At 33.6% G+C, this 20,491-nt stretch overlaps 1 protein-coding gene across 3 annotated transcripts in view; it reads left to right on the top strand.

Annotated features, from left to right (window-relative positions):
- Positions 1-20,491, top strand: part of PDGFC (platelet derived growth factor C) — a 210,535-nt gene that overhangs the window by 100,424 nt on the left and 89,620 nt on the right. The gene's annotated exons all lie outside the window — the stretch shown is intronic.

Here is a 20,491-nt window from a genome sequence, read left to right as displayed (position 1 = left end):
GCAGTCTTTGCCGGGGGCGGGGGGGGAATAAATCTAATCCCTTTTAGGCCTGTTTATCTATAAATTCTCTAGTTTTGTTCCAGTTCCTGCCATTCATTTCTGTTTTAGTGCTAATATTTTCAAGGAGTTTCTTGCGCACTTCCCATTATAAGCTGATTAAAATCCCTGTCTTGGCATCTACTAATAGAAGTTGCAGCTGCTCCTATAAACTGAGCAGTTAATAGGAAGGAATACGAAGGATTATAGCCTTTTCCTTTTCACATTGTTTTTCCTGCACCAGACTCTACATAAAAAGCTCCTGCTTGTGAAGAATCATTTTGTTTGCCTATAGGATTTTCTCTCTGCATTAACTTTTAGTGTTTTGAACCACTCAGCATTCAATGTTTTTTACTCTCTCTTAAACTTTAAGTTTTCCTTTGTGCAGCTTCTTTAATGAAACTTTCCAATCGCTTTACAGAGAATAGCTTTTTTTGATCCTCTAACTATAGCAAGACATAGTATACAAATACATTACACTATAACTGATTTCAACTTTGGAAAACTGTGTGAACATGTATCAGTGAGAAAGTCACTTAGTTACTTTTAGGAAATAACTGTGTGTTAAAAGGATTTTTAATCTTCTGTAGTGTTTATGCATCAACGGCTTAGGGTTGAACATTCTTTTGAAGCACTCATCCTGTATTTCGTATTAAATAAATTTGGATTAATAAGCCTTGTGGAAGTGTCTTTGTAATATTAATTTATTTATAAGTGAGGAGGAGAAGATCCATTTAAATACAACAGGGATAATACTTTGTTCAGGAATTATAGAGAAGAGTTAATTCCATAGAAACAGAATAAAGGAAACTCTCTATGAAGTAGAAGATAATAATATGTCAGGTCCTCATCTTTTCATTCAAGACTTAAGACAAAAATGTCTCCTTAAATTCACTTCAGCCTTGTGGTTTTCTAACGTTATGAAATATTGTCTGTTTTGAAACACTTTAAGATTTATTTTCTGATGAAATTCCTTTGGAGGCAATACATGGGTAAGAGGTGGAAGGAGAGGAAAAAAAATCCTATTAAGCTAATAAGAGAAAAAAACTTGTTAAAGTGTTATAAATATATAGAAAGAATTGAAAGGAAGAAGACATGTTAGAGAGATGAAGTGGGGAAGTAAATGAATCACTTTGGTTAAGTGGATTCTTAATTTATTGCTGGCTACTAACCATGATCTTAGTTTTCTTAATTTTCATTGTGATACATGAAACAGAGAATGGGGAAAGTCTGAACCTTACAGTAAGTGATATTTAGAATCTTAGCCATCAATATGGGAAAATACATGTACCATAAAAAAAAGCTGGGTTTTTTTTTAAGTTTGGGAGTTAAATGTACAATAATATCTTTTTGACATTATGAGAGTTATATTTTCTTAAATTAGGCACAAAAGACTCAGAATTTGACTGTTTTAAAATTAAAATATTTATTTGTGTATGTGTGTGTGACAAAAACCATAACAATGCTTAAGGAATAAAGTCAAATCAGAACCAGTATTATTCTCAATCTTGTTCACTGAAATGTTTAATTTAAAAAGACACGAATAGGCATATTTGGTGGAATATTTTTATTTCCTCAGCTGATTCTTTAAGAAAGTATGAAATTATCAGTATTCATTTTATTATAGAAAATTTGTTTCAATTTTAGTTCAATATCCAGTGGTACACAAATGTAGTATTGATTAAATGAAGTATTGATTAAAAATTACAAAACTCTTGCATCGAAGGGCTGGAAAACTGAGGTTTTCTTAGAGAAGAGGAGGATTACTGTATGAGAAAGCTAAATAATCCACATTGAAGACAATTGCAAAAACAACAGTAGCTATGTGATAAGCATTATTCATATGCTAGGATCATTTTTTTTTTTTGAGATGGAGTCTTGCTCTGTCACCCAGGCTGGAGTGCAGTGGCGCAATCTGGGCTCACTGCAAGCTCTGCCTCCTGGGTTCAAGCCATTCTCCTGCCTCAGCCTCCGGAGTAGCTGGGACTACACGCACCCGCCACCATGCCTGGCTAATTTTTTGTATTTTTAGTAGAGATGAGGTTTCACCCTGTTAGCCAGGATGGTCTTGATCTCCTGACCTTGTGATCCGCCCGCCTCTGCCTCCCAAAGTGCTGGAATTACAGGCGTGAGCCACCGCGCCTGGCCGATCATTTTTATTTAAAACCTAATTATATGAAATTGAGATCTTTTCATCAACAGAAGTTCAAGTAAAAAAATTATCAGATTTTGAGGCTTACTGGCAGTGAAATAGTGATTCCATTAATTGAAATTAGAAACTAATGTAGAGGAGAAACTAGAGTTCCTAAACTGATCGTGAGTTTGCAGTAGGATATATTGAGTTTGGGACATTTTGGAATGTGATTTTTGTGGTTTGAAAAACAGTTCTGAGCTATTGCTATAGATTTAAAGAGGATGTGTTTGTGAAAGTACTTGAGAACACCAAGGATTTATGATTATAGAAAGAAGACGGAGGCTAGAATCTTGAAGAAGAACCAACTGCAGGTATAAAAGGATACAGTTCTATAGAATATCTAAGATAGTAAAGGAAGTAAGAAGTGCCGCTAGTAACACAATAAAATATAGCCATTAAAAGATCAATTAAGAACTAGCAGGTGGTTCACTGATAGAAAACTGTTATAACAGTTTTATAATAGAAACAGTTGAAACAGAAAACAGTTGAAAATGTCTGTATTGCTTGCTGTTTTAAGTGATACTAAAAAATAGTATGCTTCGAATTTTGGGAAAGCTGCTTTTACATATCCTCTTTGGGTTTTCCTAGGATGATTTTGTTCATCGTAAAGCATCACTAGGTTGATCTTCTACCAGATGAACGAGCCTTTCTTTGCTGTTTTAAATGTTGGTGACAGATAATCCTTAATGGGTAGTGTTCACACAGGACTCTTTCAGAACAATGTATTTTTCCAGCACTAAAATCTTCTTTGACTTTAAAGTGACCTGTGAAAGATTTAGTTTCCGACTCAACAATTAATTTTGCATTACATAAATATTTCATTTGAAGTTTCAAAATGCTCGCCTTTATTTTTGGTGACAGGTATGATTTCACTAAAACTTTCAGATTTGTGACATTCATAGGATTTAATATACTGCATTTTTTGTCAAAAAGTATTTAATTTCCTTTTATCACATTACTTTTGTCAGTGAATCAAGCGATTTGGTCTTGGCTGGGTGCAGTGGCTCACACTTGTATTCCCAGCACTTTGGGAGGCCAAGGTAGGTGGTTCACTTGAGGCCAGCTGGGTGTGGTGGTGCACACCTTTAATCCCAGCTACTGGGGAGGCTGAGGCACAAGAATTGCTTGAACCCAAGAAGTGGAGGTTGCAGTGAGCCAACATTGGGCCCTGTACTACAGCCCGGGCGACAGAGCAAGACTCTGTCTCAAAAAAACAAACAAAAAATTGATTTGGTCTTTTTAAATTTGAATCTAACTTCCACATTTTTTCTTTTACACTTACATAAATTCTTAGCACTCCCATCAATTCCTTTGTTTGGGGTTTTATATTTTCAGTTTTATGAGCTTTGTTTAATATGAAAACAGTATGAAACCTAGTGGTATCACAAGTTCGTGAACAGCAGGAGCGATAAGTCACTTAAAATATGAAGATCATGAGGTTGTGTTGATTATTTTTCAATTCTCTAATCTTTTTCTAGATGACCTGCCGCTCTTCTTAAGGTAACAGCAGGGTGTGGGAGAATTGATACATGAATACTCTTGAATTGACAGATAAGTACACCTGGCTTTGGTGATGTTAACATAGCTCTGTGCGCACCCCTTTCACTACCATGACCATCACCCATTACCACCATCTCCTGAAGCAAAAACAAATCTTAAAGATTGTGAATATGAAGACATTGCATGCTTTTAAAAGTCACTTCGTTTAAGAGAAAGAAGTATCACCTGGCATTATTGCCTAGAGCTCTGTCGTTCATGTAGATTGCACTGGTATGTGTAGAGCAAAGGGCCGGAGCTTCAATGCAGCATGCTGGCTGCAGGTTGTATGCCCTGTCAATGAGTATTTGTTGATTGTTGACTGCATATTTATATGTAATTATAAAATCTAGATCTACTTAGAATATGATCCATACATGATTTATTAAAAATTTCAGCTTAATATGCATGCTAACGTATTTAATTACTGATTTTAAAATGAAATATTAAAAAAATTATAGTTTAACCCCTTTATAAGGATGCCTATTATGCTCTACTTTTTTTTATAACGTACTCCATTGTTATATTATCCTTTTTTATGGAAAGGAGTAAGTGAAAAATAAGGCGATCCCAGTTATTAACTGTCTTCTCCATTCCACTTACAACACTCAGTAGCAGGTACAGACGTGATGATGATTCCAGAGCATTATATGAGTCTGACTCCAAGGAAGATTAGAGATGCATTCACTGTATACCATTTTACCATGCATTTACTGTACTGTGCTCACTAATGGATTACAGGAGAGAACCTATTTACAATACTATTGTCAAGAAAAACTGTTTTAATTAATGTTAAGCAAAAAATTACATTGCGTATGTAATACTTAAATATAGATAGTACTGGTTATTTTTTTAAACTTTCTTTAATATCCTTTATGAAATAGAAGGTCTGATGGTATTGGTCAAATGGTACAAAGTTTCAGGATGAAATGAGACTTAATGCACCAATTGGGGCAATAGTTACAATAATGTAGTGTATGCATGAAATTGGCTAAGAGGATAGATCTTAAACACACACACACACGCACACACCCACGCACGTCCCCCCACCCACTGCACATGGTAACTGTGTAGAGGTGAGAGATATGTTAAAGTAAGTCTGGTGAAAGATTTTAATTATGTCATTTCAACAGTTCCTTAGGAACTAAAAAATACAACATATGCAATCCTTGTGTTTGTTACTACTTTTCAGTCTGACCAAATGAGCTTTTTTTGCTGTTAAAAAGAAAAAAAATGTGGCACATACACACAATGGAATACTATGCAGCCATAAAAAATGATGAGTTCATGTCCTTTGTAGGGACATGGATGAAACTGGAAACCATCATTCTTAGCAAACTATCGCAAGGACAAAAAACCAAACACTGCATGTTCTCACTCATGGGTGGGAATTGAACAAGGAGAACACATGGACACAGGAAGGGGGACATCACACACCGGGGACTGTCCTGGGGTGGGGGGAGTGGAGAGGGATAGCCTTAGGAGATATACCTAATGCTAAATGACACGTTAATGGGTGCAGCACACCAACATGGCACATGTATACATATGTAACAAACCTGCACGTTGTGCACATGTACCCTAAAACTTAAAGTATAATAATAATAAAATTTAAAAAAAAGTAGAGGAAAACTTTTTATGGTGTTTTGTTAAACGAAGCACTATTAACTTAATCAAAACAAGAACGAGGATCAAATTAAATCTATTTTATGCTACCTGACCCACCTACATCGCTCAAGAAAACCACTGCTCATTTTAAAACATATGAACTCCTGCTACAACTCACCCCAAGGGTACTGTTTACTGTTGCCAGAGAAGGAAGCAGCTTTGTCATCAATCTATGCCTGTGGTTTGGACCTTCCTCCCTGGTGGGGTTCACAATTTTTATTACTTTTTTCTCCTCTTTGTTCATAATGTCTTAATCTAGTTAGAAGTTTTCTAATCGGTAGAGTGGTGATGGTAGTGTCTTTTACAGTATAGCTTTAAGATAACTCACATGAGTGACTAACAGTTTCTGGCTCATTCTAGATGGCCCCAAATTGTTAACAGCTTTTGTCATTTTCCCTTAAAAACTATTGGAGTAAATTCATCCTTTTAAGGATGTACAATTGAGTTATCTACTATATTCTTTTCTATATACATTTTCTGATAAAAAGCTTTTTAAATTTCTCCAGAAAAGTTAATAATTTTTAAAATTATGTAATATAAAGAATTCCTAGATTGTTCTAAATTACACATTGGATATGCGTTTTTCCTGACAGTATATCAACTAATTTTATAGAGTTACGTTGGAAGTATGTGAAATGATACCCCTGTGTTCATGCTGGACCACTTTGTGTATGTGTTTGTATCTGCGTATGTGTGTGTGTGTGTGTGCACGTGTGTGTTTGTGTATGCACACATGTATCTTCTAATCCTAAAGTGAAAAATTTATCCATTGTTTTGCTTCATGATGAAAAAGTTATTTTTGGAGAAAGGGTTCTTAACCTTAATTTCATAGATAAAGTGGTTCGTAGATGGCTTCTTGGGGTCTGGTGAATATTTTGAAATTATATTCTATTGTGTGAACACTGAGAGTGTATATAATTTTAGATTGTACAGATATATAATTTTCTGATTTGACCATCCATAGCTTTCATCAGATTCTCAAAACTTTCTCAAGCCATTGGTTTAAAAAGATCAAACGTAACTTTGGTTTTTAAGTAGTTGGTTCAGAAGTTTAACATGCTTGAGGAATTTTGAAGGCTAGTTTTATAATTGGAGCAATTATAAAGGAACAGAGGATTATAGACATTATTTAGAAAATCATGTTAAGGTTTGTTTTTGTCTCAAAACTTTCTTCATCATTATATTCTTCTGTCTGGGTCATCCTTACTGGCATGCTCTTTATCATAATGGTGCTACTATATTGTACTGCCGTACACCAGAATATCAGTTCTAAACATTACCTTTCAAACCCCACATCCAGCACAGAAAAAGGCCATCTAAAAAAAGTTTTCATCTTGGAATTGTGGTGAGGAGGGGAATTGTGAAGAGAAAATCTCAAATTTATTAATGATTAGTATACAGGTTTTTCCCAAGTCAAGCCAAGAAAATGGCATTTTATTTTTAAAACAATATTTGACTTTTGACTTCAGAAAGGAAAAAATAATTTCTTCATGTATATGATACTTTTTTGAAGTTGCTAGTTTTATTTCAGGGATCTCATATATCATGGTGAATTAATTACAAGTATGAATTTAATATAACTCTATTCCATAGAAACAGATTTTATGACACAGTAATCAGTTGCTGGTGTCTTTTTGTAGAATATGGGGGATCTCAGTCAGTTCTTAACACAGTGGCCTTCAGTAAGCAATGGTAGTTCAGAAACCAACCCTTACGTTACCCTTTTTATCCACCAAATTTTATTTGTAAATATGTTTGCAGGTGAAATATAAACTTTTTTCTTAGGCAGTTTAGCCAGTCAGCAAATATTTATTGAATGTCTATTATGTGTGAGGCACTGTGCTATGTGTTAGGAGATACAGTAGTTAAAACAAACAAATGAACTAAACCAAACCAAAACAACAACAACAAAAAAACAAGAAACAAACAGAAGCTTTGGCAAAAAAAGTGATTTTATTAATTAAATTATGCACAGATACTTTAAAAACTAAGTAATCAAATAATTAAATGAATATATATGTGAAAATTGAATTCATTGTGAGGGATATGAAATGTTTACTTTAATGAAGATTCAGTTTTTCATATTTTTAACCCTAATCAGTAAACACATTTGGAATGATCTCTTGTCTTCTCTAAGTTAATATGAAATTTACCACTTTTTAAGAGTATCAAATTCGGGAACGGTATTTATAATCTGAAGTAGAATTAATGTTAACCCTACTGATTCAAGCAGTGGAGTGAAGCCAGAATCCAACAAATCATTAATAATTGGTAAAGATGTCTCTTACTTCATTGGTAATATTAGAAACACCCCACAAATAACCCACTGAGAAGCAGTAAAACTGTTATTAGGATCATATTAGTTATTAAAGTTATTAGGATTGTTACTGTTTTTGTTGTTTTACCTATTTTAAGATAAAGTACTGTAAATATAACAGCTATTGCCAAGTTTACGAAAACAAAGAAAAAGTTACACTCAGTGGGCTGAGTTGAATAAAGAGGCAATAGGAAAATATACACTTGTGAATTAATCACACAAACATCCAAGTTGAAAATTTTCCTGGAGTAGTGTAATATAGTGGAAAGAAAATAGTATTTAGACTCAAAAGATTTGTATTGAAGGTTTATGTTGTCATTAGGAAAATTATAGTGTCCAATTTTTCTGAGGATATTCACAGTTTATGTCTGTTTGTCTGACATAATTAATAACATCACTCTCTTTTATTCTCAAAAATGTATTGTTTAGACAAGATATTATATGATGACCCTTATTTATTGTGACAACTAATTCTGTTTTCATAATAATTAAGTGTGCATGATACAATTAGTTTTTATTTGTTGTTTTAGCTGGTAAAAACTTATGTATGAGAAGGTTTTTTGTAATCGGAAAATCATTGTAAGAACTATAAAGAGATATATAGGCCGGTTGTGGTGGCTCAGGCCTATAATCCAAGTACTTTGGGAGGCTGAGGTGGATGGATCATGAGGTCAGGAGTTCAAGACCAGCCTGGCCAAGATGGTGAAACCCCGTCTCTACTAAAACTACAAAAATTGGCCAGGCGCGGTGGCAGGTGCCTGTAATCCCAGCTACTACAGAGGTTGAGGCAGGAGAATTGCTTGAACCCAGGCAGCAGAGGTTGCAGTGAGCAGAGACTACACTCAGCCTGGGTGACCAAAAAAAAAAAAAAGAGAGAGATATAAAGATGTTTGTATTCATTTGGGCAAAGTGATTAAGGTGACTATAAAATAGAGTAGTTTTATTTTTATCATATCACTCTTAAACAATTAACATTGGTGTTTTTTGGATTATTTGTGTAATGTCCATTCTCTGAAAGTGTGTTGTGTTGAAATCAACTCACAGACCATGACAACAAGCAATATTAAAACTTTGACTTTGCCTTTGATAAGGATAAGAGATATATTTCATTGAATTAAAATTCAATGGGTTTACTAAACTGAGTGAGAAAATGGAAGAATTATTTTGTAGTTTCATCAGTGTTCAATTTTGAATGTTCTTCAGTTTATTCTCTTTATCATCTTCAAGAGGTACCTCATGCCTTTCTATTAGCTTTGAAAATGAAAATAATTTTATTATTTCTGTAAGTCATTATCAGCAGTCACAGATTTTAATGTTCTTCCCTATTAATTTGATCTTAAGGGTGCAATTGTCAAACACTTCTGTGCGGCTCTATTCATGAATCCTGTTTTATTTCAGAGGATTTATTTTATTTCTATAAAATGGTTGCACCTTTGCTTTTAAAATTTCTTCCTGGAAAGCTATTGGAGGATTTGTATTAATTTGAAACAAAAGAAAACAAAACCAATTTTTACACTAGCAAATGAATTTCTAACTTCAAGGTCCCTTTATCAATAGCAAGAAGAAACTTATTCTGCCTAAATCTGAGAAGTCTTTAACTCACCATCGGGAGGACTACAAAACCTTGGCAAGCAAGAGTCACCTTACCATATGGAACTTTTAAATATGTAGTTTCTGGGACAAGATGTTAAGGGATAATAATTGCTACTTTGCAGGGTTACTAAAAGCATTGAAAGATAATGTATATGAAAGTATCTGGCTATCTGGCTAGTAACCTGCAATTTTGAGTAGATACTCAATAGCTATTAGTTGAGTTAATGAGCACGATCTGGGAAGAATGAAGAGTCAAGGGAATAAATAATGCTCTTTCTTTTATTCCAAATAATGCTCTTTCTTTTATTTTTTTCTATGCCAGCCAAGACCCGCTCCCTTAAAGATTAGTACAAATGTCCATGAATAAAAGTTCATTGACTGACTCAGATAGTCATTTTTACAAGCTTATGTGTCTTTCCAATCCTTCAAATTTTTTTAACTTCCAAAATCTGAAATTGAAGATTCTGAACCACCTAGATTAGGATTTGAGGTCACCAAAAGACTCAATTTTACTATCTCCATCTACTGGCAGGGAGGAACTATATCCAAGCATCTGGACTGGCATAGAAAAGAGGAGAAAGAACATTTAAAAGGTAAGCAAAACATATATTTTTATTTACTCTGAGTTTTTAAACTTTTCTTATCAGAAACTCTGTTGTACTTTCATGTAATTAAGCTTGATACAATGAACCATATTAGAGCAAGAGAATTTGTTTAGGTAGTACAATACTCTTATCTGATTCTTCAACATGAGCAAGTGTGGATGTGAATGCCTTCCTTTCATAATGGGAGTACTTTCTGTCTTTGCACTTAGTAAGTTTCCATTAGTCATTCCAATGCCCTCTTACTGTTTTCACTCATACTCCTAATAATCTTTAAACTGCAAAAATATCTACATTCCCACTTCTGTATATTCTCTGACATGTTAGAGATAGTTTTACCTGGCAAATTATTTTTATTACCATCATTTAGAAAGAGTAGAAGTATGTTTCTCAAAGTTGAATTTATTATTCTGTTGTTTCTTATATTTTTTCATTGTCTGTTTATAATTATTTTAATTGGGCAGAAAGAACTAAATAAGTTTCTTGTTAATTGACCAGTAATAATCATATCAGTTCTTTTTAAAATTGATATTTTGCTTCTCCCTCAAAAATCTTGAAATTTCCTTGGTTTACTTTTCACTATGATCAAAAATTGCAGTATGATAACTGCTATAAAAAATGCTTTGAGGGTTTATGTGGTTGTGCAGTAATAGATCTTTAAGTTTAAATCATATATTTTAAATAGTTTCATATTTTAAGTCTTACATTATGCATTATGCATATCTTTCTTTAAAAAGCCATATCTACACTTGAGAAAAGAAGTAAAAGACATTTGTCAAGATAATTAGTATTATTACTATTGCTGCAATTAAATAAGTATAATTTGTGCATTTTTTTTTCCCAATTAGTTTTCTCCTCCACGCCCCGTGTCAGGTGTTTGTTCATATCTTTGCTTTCTTTCTTTAGATAGTGGTACATTTCTTTTAGAGGGATGGATGGATTTATAAGGAACATAGTGGAGAATTTTCAACTACAGAATTAGATTCCATGGAAAAGAATTGTCAAGGAAATGGTATTCCAACATGTTGTTCACTTGCTCGAAGGTCGTGAATGCAGCCGGTCCATTGGCTGGGTAGGGGATTACACTCACATAAACAGTGCAAATGCCATAAGGGAGGACACTCAGATCTTCTTGTGGCATCTGACAATGTCCAGTCTGACAGATAACTCTTCAAAGTTGGCCCTGAGATCAGAAGACAAGGAAGTAGGTATTTTTCTATAATGTTGAAGGAACTAGTGATAATGGGGTGTTAGAGAATAATCTCACCTTGCTAACAGAATTTTGGTGAGCCTCATAAAGTCAGTTCAGTCTCTATTTTGAATAAAAGCATATGTCTTCTCAAATTTATTCCATTCTGTCTCAACTCCTCTTTTAGTCCCACTGTCCCTTGATCTTCAGATCAATTTGAAAGCTGTTGTCATAAAGCTAGCTGTTGCTGAAGAATTTTGCTAGTTGTTATAGTCAAGCCAATTCTAGAATAAAGGATACTTAAAATCTTCATGTTTAAGCTTTTCACTCTTTTTTTTTTAATAGGCCAGCTAGATGATAAAAATAATGTGCACTGAGGTGGAATAACAGCACAATTGGATATTCTCATTGGTATTAAAAATGTCTTTGCTTTGAGAAATAAAATTTAAGCAACCCGTCTTCCCACAAACTATCCAAGCTTTCTTATTAATTTATGGTTTTAATTTCTTTAAAAACCTAATGTTTATATTTTTCGTATTTTTACATCACTTTAAGATTGACAAAAATTGTTACAGGTTGGGAGTGTGGGGTGGGGAGGTAATTTTTCTAGCAGGGCTGAATGGATAGGACGTTCACGAGCATATTTTGTTTAAACTTAGCCTTTGAGGGGCAACCATGTCCCAGGATAATTGCCCTTTATTTATACCTGATAGAGTTATGTGGAATTACTGCTGAAACCAAACATCTTGCTACAAATATAACTTCCAAATTTCAAATATCATGTATGCAATTGTAAACACTTTAGCACTTATTGACATTATTTAATCACATAAGATAGGACATGATTTGTATAGAAGTGACCAAATTTAGTATTTTTCTTGCCCTCAATTAGCATTCCTAAGAAAATCATAGGTTCATCACGTATACATTATATACATTCACTTTTGAAGCTAAAATGCTAAATGGAACAGGAAGCAGTAAACTCTCATTTTCAGCATTAATATATTAATCTGAATATAGTAAGACTAAAATGAATGTTTCTATTTTCTTATTTTTTAAAATTCATTTGTTTTGCTCAATTCAGAGCTTAAAAAGAGAATTTTAAGTATCTTTTAAATATTCATTAAAAGCATAAACTGATGGGCTTATTTGCATTTTTTCTATGAAATAGTAAATTTGTTTTGGTTATCTTTTTGTTGTTACTTTCATTGGTAAATTTTAAACATCTTCCTGTCAAAATGTCAGTACTTTATCTAGATGTTGTATGCTCACAAAGTAATAGGTAGCTACTTTCCATATTTTAAATTGCTTGTAAATTCTGCTATGAATGTTGTAAATTATATGTCCAACACAGGTAGAAAATTAACAGATGCTTAGTCTCCAAAACAGATGAACTTCTTTATTGAAAATATTTTCCTTAAAGTTGTTTGTTTAAAGGATATATAATGTGAATTTGTGGTTAACCACGTTAGCCAGTTTTTGCCACAACAGTATTATTAGGTGTAAATGTATTATTCTGCTTCAAATATTTTAGAGTGCCTAATATTTTATGTGAACTTTTAATTTTAATTCAATAAGACAGTTGATTACATATTTAAAAAATCAATAGTGAACCTTTAAGGTGAATGCTTCTTTTGTAATATGAATTACTCCTATTTTTTTTTCTTCCACATTCTGGTTTTGGCCTCTTTAATGTACAATTTAACAGAGTAAAAAACTTACAGTATTGACAAACATGTTTCACTAAGTGGGGTGTGCAATTGTGTGTGTATGCAATTATATTCATTACTAATTGGTATGTAATAAAGGCTTTGAGGAGATTCTGTGTGTATATACTTGGCCATTTATCCTATTTCATAATAGGTAAGAAGATTATTGCTTATTTTTCTTCCATAATTGAGCCTTCATTTTAAAACGTCATATCCCATTGTATAGAACAAAAATAAGATTATTTTTTACCATTACCTTAAGGCAAAAATGCCATGTTGTCAAATCATTAACATTTCTATATCACATGCTTCAGTGCCAGAAAAATTTTATAGATCCTCTCTGCTGAGTCTTTTATGATGCAAATTGGGATATTTTCAAGGGCAGAAATAGTGGCACGCATAATAATAATCGCACCAGGATAACAGACTTAAATAAGGCTATTCCAGGTAAACCCAAACATATATTCACTGTATAATTATTTCGGCTGTAAGTATAGAAAGTTCTAACTCTTATTGGCTTAATAATAAAAGTTGTTTATTTATTCACAACACTGAGAAACCTAGAGTTGCAGTGATTTTATTGTGTTATTTGAGATCGGATCTAGCTGCATTTTTCAATACTACCGTATATCTGCCCACTTTTGTGCATCAACTTTTTCATTAGGCTAGAATCCATTATGATGGCTAAATCGGTGCAGGAGTTCGAAATCTCACTTCCATACCCGAAATTGTCTTGTCCCCAACTTTTCGGAAAAAGCCATTGTATTTACTCTGATTGGCCTATCTGAATGGGCTTATATTGATTTTCTAGGAATACTTCTGGCTAGGGTCAGTTCGACCTTTATTCAGTGGCTACTTCATTGTGGTGTTGAGGGATGATGAGAAGATGCTCGCTATATTAACATTCCTTCATTGCATATGGAAGCTTTGTTGTGTACTTCCTGAACACAGGCCCCCATTTCTTACCAAAGCTCATAGACAAGAGGCTGGTGGTTGAGTTCCTGTACTTCTTATTAGATTCATGAGAACTTCAAAGTGTTTTTTAAAGACAGCATCAAGTCAAAGAAATGGTAAAATTTCTACAAAGTTGCTCCTTTTCCTCCTTCTTTAATTAAGCTGTAGAAGGAAATCAGAAATTTGAAATCACTATCTAAAAATCACTGCTTCTTGCTTAATCAATTTGATGTTCGTAAAATCAGAAGGGTTATACAGATGACCAATGATGTGTTAAATCTTACATATGTCTTCTTTTTGATGACATCAGGAAACCTAGTATGTGTGGGTAAATTTTCTCTCTTATTCTATTTGAGTTAAACAGAATATGATGGCCAGTGTTCTTCCATTTACTTATATACTGATTAGTAATTCTTTTATACAAATATCATTTCATTTGAACTTTAAATCAACCTGTGATTATCTCCAGTTTATAAAAAAAAAACCCTCAGATATCAAGTGGCTTGCCTAAAATAACAGATTTTATTATCAAATAGATCATATTTTACAGTTTAGATAAAATAATGACTACAACTGTGGCATTCTCAAGGTGTGGTACATTATAAAATGTGTTCTATTTTCAAAATAAGTAGGTATATTAAGAAAATGGCAAATCTCAATAATGCATACTCTAAGTCCTATCACTTTCTGCTGAAATATGTTTGTAGGTTATTACGGATGAACTTTGAGTAAGACATCAAATGTAAACTAAGGGACTTTATTAGGGTCTATAAATTGTAAATCATATTATCTTTATCATATACAGTGTCTGGAAGTTCAGGAGTGAAGGATGAATTGTTGAAGTGATATGTAAAATTGTTTTCTGCCACGTTTGTATAATCTCAAGTTTCTTTAGAGTATCAATAGGTATTAGGTGGTGCCATGTGCCAGGAACAGGTTATGGGCTTCAGTAAATACAGCTGACCTTCTAGGAATTGTAGTGTGGTAGAAAAGTGAATCCATAATTATGATTAAAATATTCACTCCTAAAGAGAGTGTACACCAGGAATCAGCTATTGCCTTCCAAAAGAGGTAACATCTGAAACTGGCTCGTTTACTAGTATAGCTGGTCCAGGAATGAAACCAAATTACAACCCTAGAGGTTATCACATAAAGAGGACAGGACTTCATTTTTAAGCACCTGTAGAAGTACTTGAAACATAATAGGTTCTCATTATATAATTTTTGGTTATTTCTTAATTTCAGGAATAAAGTGATTAACTGTCTTCTGGGATAAGCTCAGGAGCCACAACTGGACATATTCTAAATAATTGTAGTAGTTCCGTGGTTTACTGAATATAACAATAACTTTTTTTACTTTTCCTTAGTGAATATTTATTTGTGTAATTGGAATAGTTGGAGGTAACCAATACTAGCTTTGTTGTTTTATCGTGCTATTTGTCTTAAAGATATGGGAAATGATGATAAAGCAGAAACTAGAGTCTCTTTTCCCTCTAGCCCATCATTATACTTTTATATTAATAGAATTTAAAATATTAAGCATGTAAATGGAGTAATTCTATATAGTTTGCAATTGATGGAGAGAGATTTGTTTGCTCTGTGGACCTCAAGTATACCTTCTCTCTACAGAATCAAATAAGATTAGGATGAAATTACTCTGCATTTCCTAGGCAAAAACACACCAGCTCATGGAGCCAGTGAACCTATATGTGTATATATATGTCAATGATTTTAACTAACAGTTGTTACAAGTGAATTTTGTTAGTTGAGAATTAAGGAGATTGAAAGCAGATGCAGAAATAGCTATATCCACAAACTAGCAACATTAGGATGTAGAAAAATTATCACAGGTGAAAAAAACAGTGAGCATAGCAAAGCACAAATTAAATGGGTGAATGTGTGTATTATCAATTTATAGAGTAAGAATGGGGAATACATGCATCTCACTCTAAGAGAAATACATTTTTACATAGTTTGAAAATAACACATATTTGCAAGCAAATACATCCAAAATGTCACAGGACATCCGTGAGGCCGATCTGTTTACTGGTGACATGTTGCTACAGTCGTGCCTACATGAAACAGAGGAGCAGAATCCACAACTGCCAAACTAAACCAAGATTAGAGACCTACTTCTTTTTACCTAATTTTAATCTACCATTTCTTTTCTGCTAAAATCAACTTAAAACATTAGCATAAAGACATGGATGATTTTTAGGAGTTGTATATTATCCAGAAACTTCCTCGTTAGTGTTATCTTTATTAATAATGTAGCATTTTGAAGGATTATAATTTGAATTGCATTTTATGATTCTCTTACTACCACCTTCTTTCACCCATAATAAATATTTTTTTAAAGGAACCAAGAGTATGTAATGCATGGTAAACCTTATAGAATTGCTTTGATTTTAAGTGCTAAACTGGCTACTTACAGATATATAGTGATTCTATATAACTGAATTGTATATATACACATATAGTCAACAGTTTTACAGTATTTACATTATTAATCTCTCTTGTTTTCCTTTTTTAAATTTTTTATTCAGTTTAGTTTCCAGTACCTCTACCTTAAGAGGAGTTGGGTATGGTAATCTGAAATTGTCTATAATTTTTAAAATGTAGTATTTATACATATTTTCATTTTTCATGTCAAGCTCGTTATCTAAGATGTACAAGATTGATTCTTGTTAAGTGTGCAAGGATCATGTGATAAATATTTTAGTGATTTGACTATAAACTTTTTTTTTTTTTTGGTAATTTGAGTATACTGTCTGTTGGATATAGGAAAAGCAAATGTTCAATAAAATATTCTCAAGTGGGTACTTTTCTCATCCCTAAAATACTAGTAAAGTTATATGTTCAAAAAAATGACTGTTAAAACAACAGAATATAAGCACAGTGTCTTAATTTGGTAAACTTAATGTTTGTTGCTTCTTTTTCTTTCTTCTTCTGATTATAGGCCTAGTTGCTTGAGATTTACATAAAACTTTGACAGTCATCTGCAAATCATAAGTGTTTGGTGGCAAACCTCCTTGCATTTCAAGGTGAATTTTTTGGGAGCAGTAATTTAACTTAAAAGAAAATTTACAATTTTTTTTAACCACAAATAAGGCCCAGATTTTCAGTCTTTAAATTATGTTTAATTATAGTCCAATTGAATAGTGAATTATAAAGGAAAAAATGTAAACACAAACTTAAGTATATATATTTTAGCCATGCGCTTTATGACTGAAGATATAAAAATAGAATTCAGATCTTTTAATAGCTATGTAGTTTTCTCAATTATATGCCAAACACTGATATATTTGTAATGAGTGCCTTGGATAAAAGGCATTTGTTTTGAAGCAAAATAGGGTAGATGCTAGGTTTTAATAAATCTGATGGGAAAAAATAATTCATTGAGAATACTAGTTGCCAAAATGAGAAGGATTATTTTTATAAATTACTATAAGTACCTCTGAAATATGTAGATTATCGGAAGAAACTTTGGACAATAGGGAGAAACTCATTTTTGAAAGAAATATTTGAAAATAGTTAATGAATTTACGTTTCAAGAGTTTATGATTATTACTTTCTTTTTAATGTTTTGCTTTTTTATTTTTGAGGCAAGGTCTTGCTCTGTCACCAAGGCTGGAGTGCAGTGGTGCCATCACAGCTCACTGCAGCCTCAACCTCCTGGGCTTAAGCGATCCTTCCACTTCAGCCTCCCAAGTAGCTGGGACTGAAGGCACATGCCACCATGTCCAGCTAATTTTTGTTATTTTGTCTAGAGACAAGGTTTCACCATGTTGCCCAAGCTGGTCTCAAACTCCTGAGCTTAAGGGATCCATCTGCCTTGATCTCCCAAAATGCTGGGATTACAGACAGGAGCCACAGTGCCTGGGCCGAGCATTATTTTCTTAATAAAATTTGTCTATGTGGAGAATTAATCTAACTTTATAGTTCCTTCTGTATTCTTAGGAGATACACTGGTGCTAAATAATATGCGTAGAAAAGGCGTTAATTATTTTATATATATTATTACAGCCAATAGCAGTATCAAATATTAGCATCTATTAAGAGGAAACATGTCCTGTATAGGGTGCTTAGTGCTGAGGAAAAATTTTAGCACTGAGAAGATTGGTAGCATTGAGTTATGTAATTATATCTCATAAATAAAAACGTTACAATTATTTGGGGTAGTTTAGGATTAAACAGGTTGTCCTTTAACCTTAGTCATAGTCTAACTAATATACAACCCTTGACATTGTGTCTTTCAGGAAGTTTCCTAGAGCAACATTCTTAAATTGTATTTTATTAATGTGAAATAATGTTAACATATTTTGATTAACATAAATACTAAATGAAAAGTAGCTGCAGTTACTGCAATTAGTGCTGACAATTGTGAGCAACAAGAAATACCCATAATTCAAACAGCTTTGTGTGCAATAGAAGGTGTATTAGTTTTCTAATATTATGTAAGAAATTTCTACAAATTTAGCAGTTTAAAATATCCTTTATCAACTTCAGTTCTGTCAGTTAGGATTCCAGGCACCACGTGACTGGATTCTTGTTCAGGGTCTTAGAAGATTCAGATGAAGGTGTCCACCAGACTAGACTCCTTTCTGGAGGCTGTAGAGAACAGTCTGCTTCCAAGCTGACCAGGGTCCTCAATCTTTCAGAACTGAGTTGTTCATTTCCTTGCTGGCTGTCATCCTTAGACTGTTGTCAGCTTCTAGAGGCTTCCCACATCCATTGGCACATGGCTTCCTGCATTTTCAAAGCCAGAAATAAAGAATCACCCTCCTGTTGAAGTATCTCTCACACTTTGAAATTTCTCTGGGTTTAGGAAGGACCCAGTTTATCTTGTGGGCTCACTTGATAAAGTTAGACCCACCCAAATATGATTAACTCAAAGTCAACTAACCTAATCATGGGAGTAATATCCCATTAGATTTCACACACTCAAGGAGAGGATTATGAAAGGATGAGGGACAATTGGAGATCATTTTAGAATTCTACCTATCATAAAGGAAGTGAGATCACTAGTGCGAAGATAAAAGAAGATACAGACTTTAAGATATTGAGTGGAGAGACAGAGAATAGGTTGGGGGAAAGGGACTTAGGTTTCTGGAAGTGAAATAAATGAAGAAGAGGAAATGGCAGAAAGCTATAATACAAAGACAAAAGGAAGAAAGAAGAAAAATGTAGGGTTTAATCTAAAATGTCGTCATTTCATAGGACTTAGTAAACTCTGTTACACAGCTTGATGGCACATATCCAAAAGGCAGTGAATACAATGATACTTACCTTATTTTGGAGAGTAATTAAGTATATATAAGACAGTGGATGTTGAGGGGCAAATGACTGAATAATGGTGCTTATAAAGTAATGGTAATCTCTCCATGATGTTACTGCAAATACAGTGTTCAGTGTTGTGCAGCATATCTCCAAATTATGAATACCAATGAGGCATTGCTAAAGACTGTTGTGATATTATGAGTATATAAAAGTTGCACTATAAAATTGTCAGATATCCTACCATGCATATCACTTCATGTGTTCAATGTCCAGTCTAAGGCTTTTACTTTTTTTAAAATAAAATAGTATTAGAAATTCAATAAGGGATATTTAAAAGTTTTTGTTGTTGTTGTTGTTGTTGTTTTTCTCATTGGAAGTTAGCATCCTTACACGGAATTTTTTTTTTTTTTTTTTTTTGAGATGGAGTCTCATTCTGTCGCCCAGGCTGGAGTGCAGTGGCGGGATCTCCCCTCACTGCAAGCTCCGCCTTCTGGGTTCACACCATTCTCCTGCCTCAGCCTCCGGAGTAGCAGGGACTACAGGCGCACGCCCCTGCACCCCGCTAATTTTTTGTATTTTTAGTAGAGACGGGATTTCACCGTGGTCTCGATCTCCTGACCTCGTGATCCACCCGCCTCAGCCTCCCAAAGTGCTGGGATAACAGGCGTGAGCCACCGCGATGGCCCTTACATGGATTTTTATGGCCTGGAGCCTATAACTAGCCTAGTTCTTACATTTTTTGGAGTGGTTCAATGACTGCTTATTTTATAACTTATCAATTGTGGGTTTCGTCTCATTATTAACTCTCAACTGGTTGGGTATAGGAATACTTCTTTTCTCAGCAGTGCCAACTTGCCCTTTCTCTCAATTCTCTCCCCAACATTTTAATAAAAAGGAGGAGAGATATTATTAACAGTATATTTTAGCATTTCATAAATGTGAAAAGGTACCTTGCCTAATAAACTTGGAAGCCATTTTGTACTATACTCTGCCCTTGGAGATTTAGAATTCATATTTGTGTATTCATGCATTGAGAAGTGCTGCAACATTTTTTATATTTTAATATTTTCATGTACTGCTAATCCCTTATAACAAGAAATTGAGACCATTATTTTGATCTTGCTTTACTTTTCAGAGTCATTTAAGATTTAGGTTATTTAGTAATTCCAGTTCACGTGAAGCTCTGAACTTGTATTGCATACCTTTTTTGTTTTTCCCAGAAGTTATGGGTCCAAATAATGAGCTGTTATTAAGAACATTTTGCCAGCTCAGTTCCTAAAGCAATGGTAATAAAAAGAGGTTAGAAGCTGTAAATAGTGTGTCATATGGTATGCTAATTGACATTTCAAAGATCAGTGAGAAAAGCTGAAAACAGTCTTTTCTACCTATCCACTTCTGCCTCTTTTATCCTCA

The sequence above is a fragment of the Pan troglodytes genome, chromosome 3 (assembly GCF_028858775.2).
Source record: "Pan troglodytes isolate AG18354 chromosome 3, NHGRI_mPanTro3-v2.0_pri, whole genome shotgun sequence".
Classification (NCBI taxonomy): Eukaryota; Metazoa; Chordata; class Mammalia; order Primates; family Hominidae; genus Pan; species Pan troglodytes.
The sequence above is the reverse complement of the archived record's forward strand: the minus strand, read 5'-3'. Positions and strand labels throughout refer to the sequence as shown.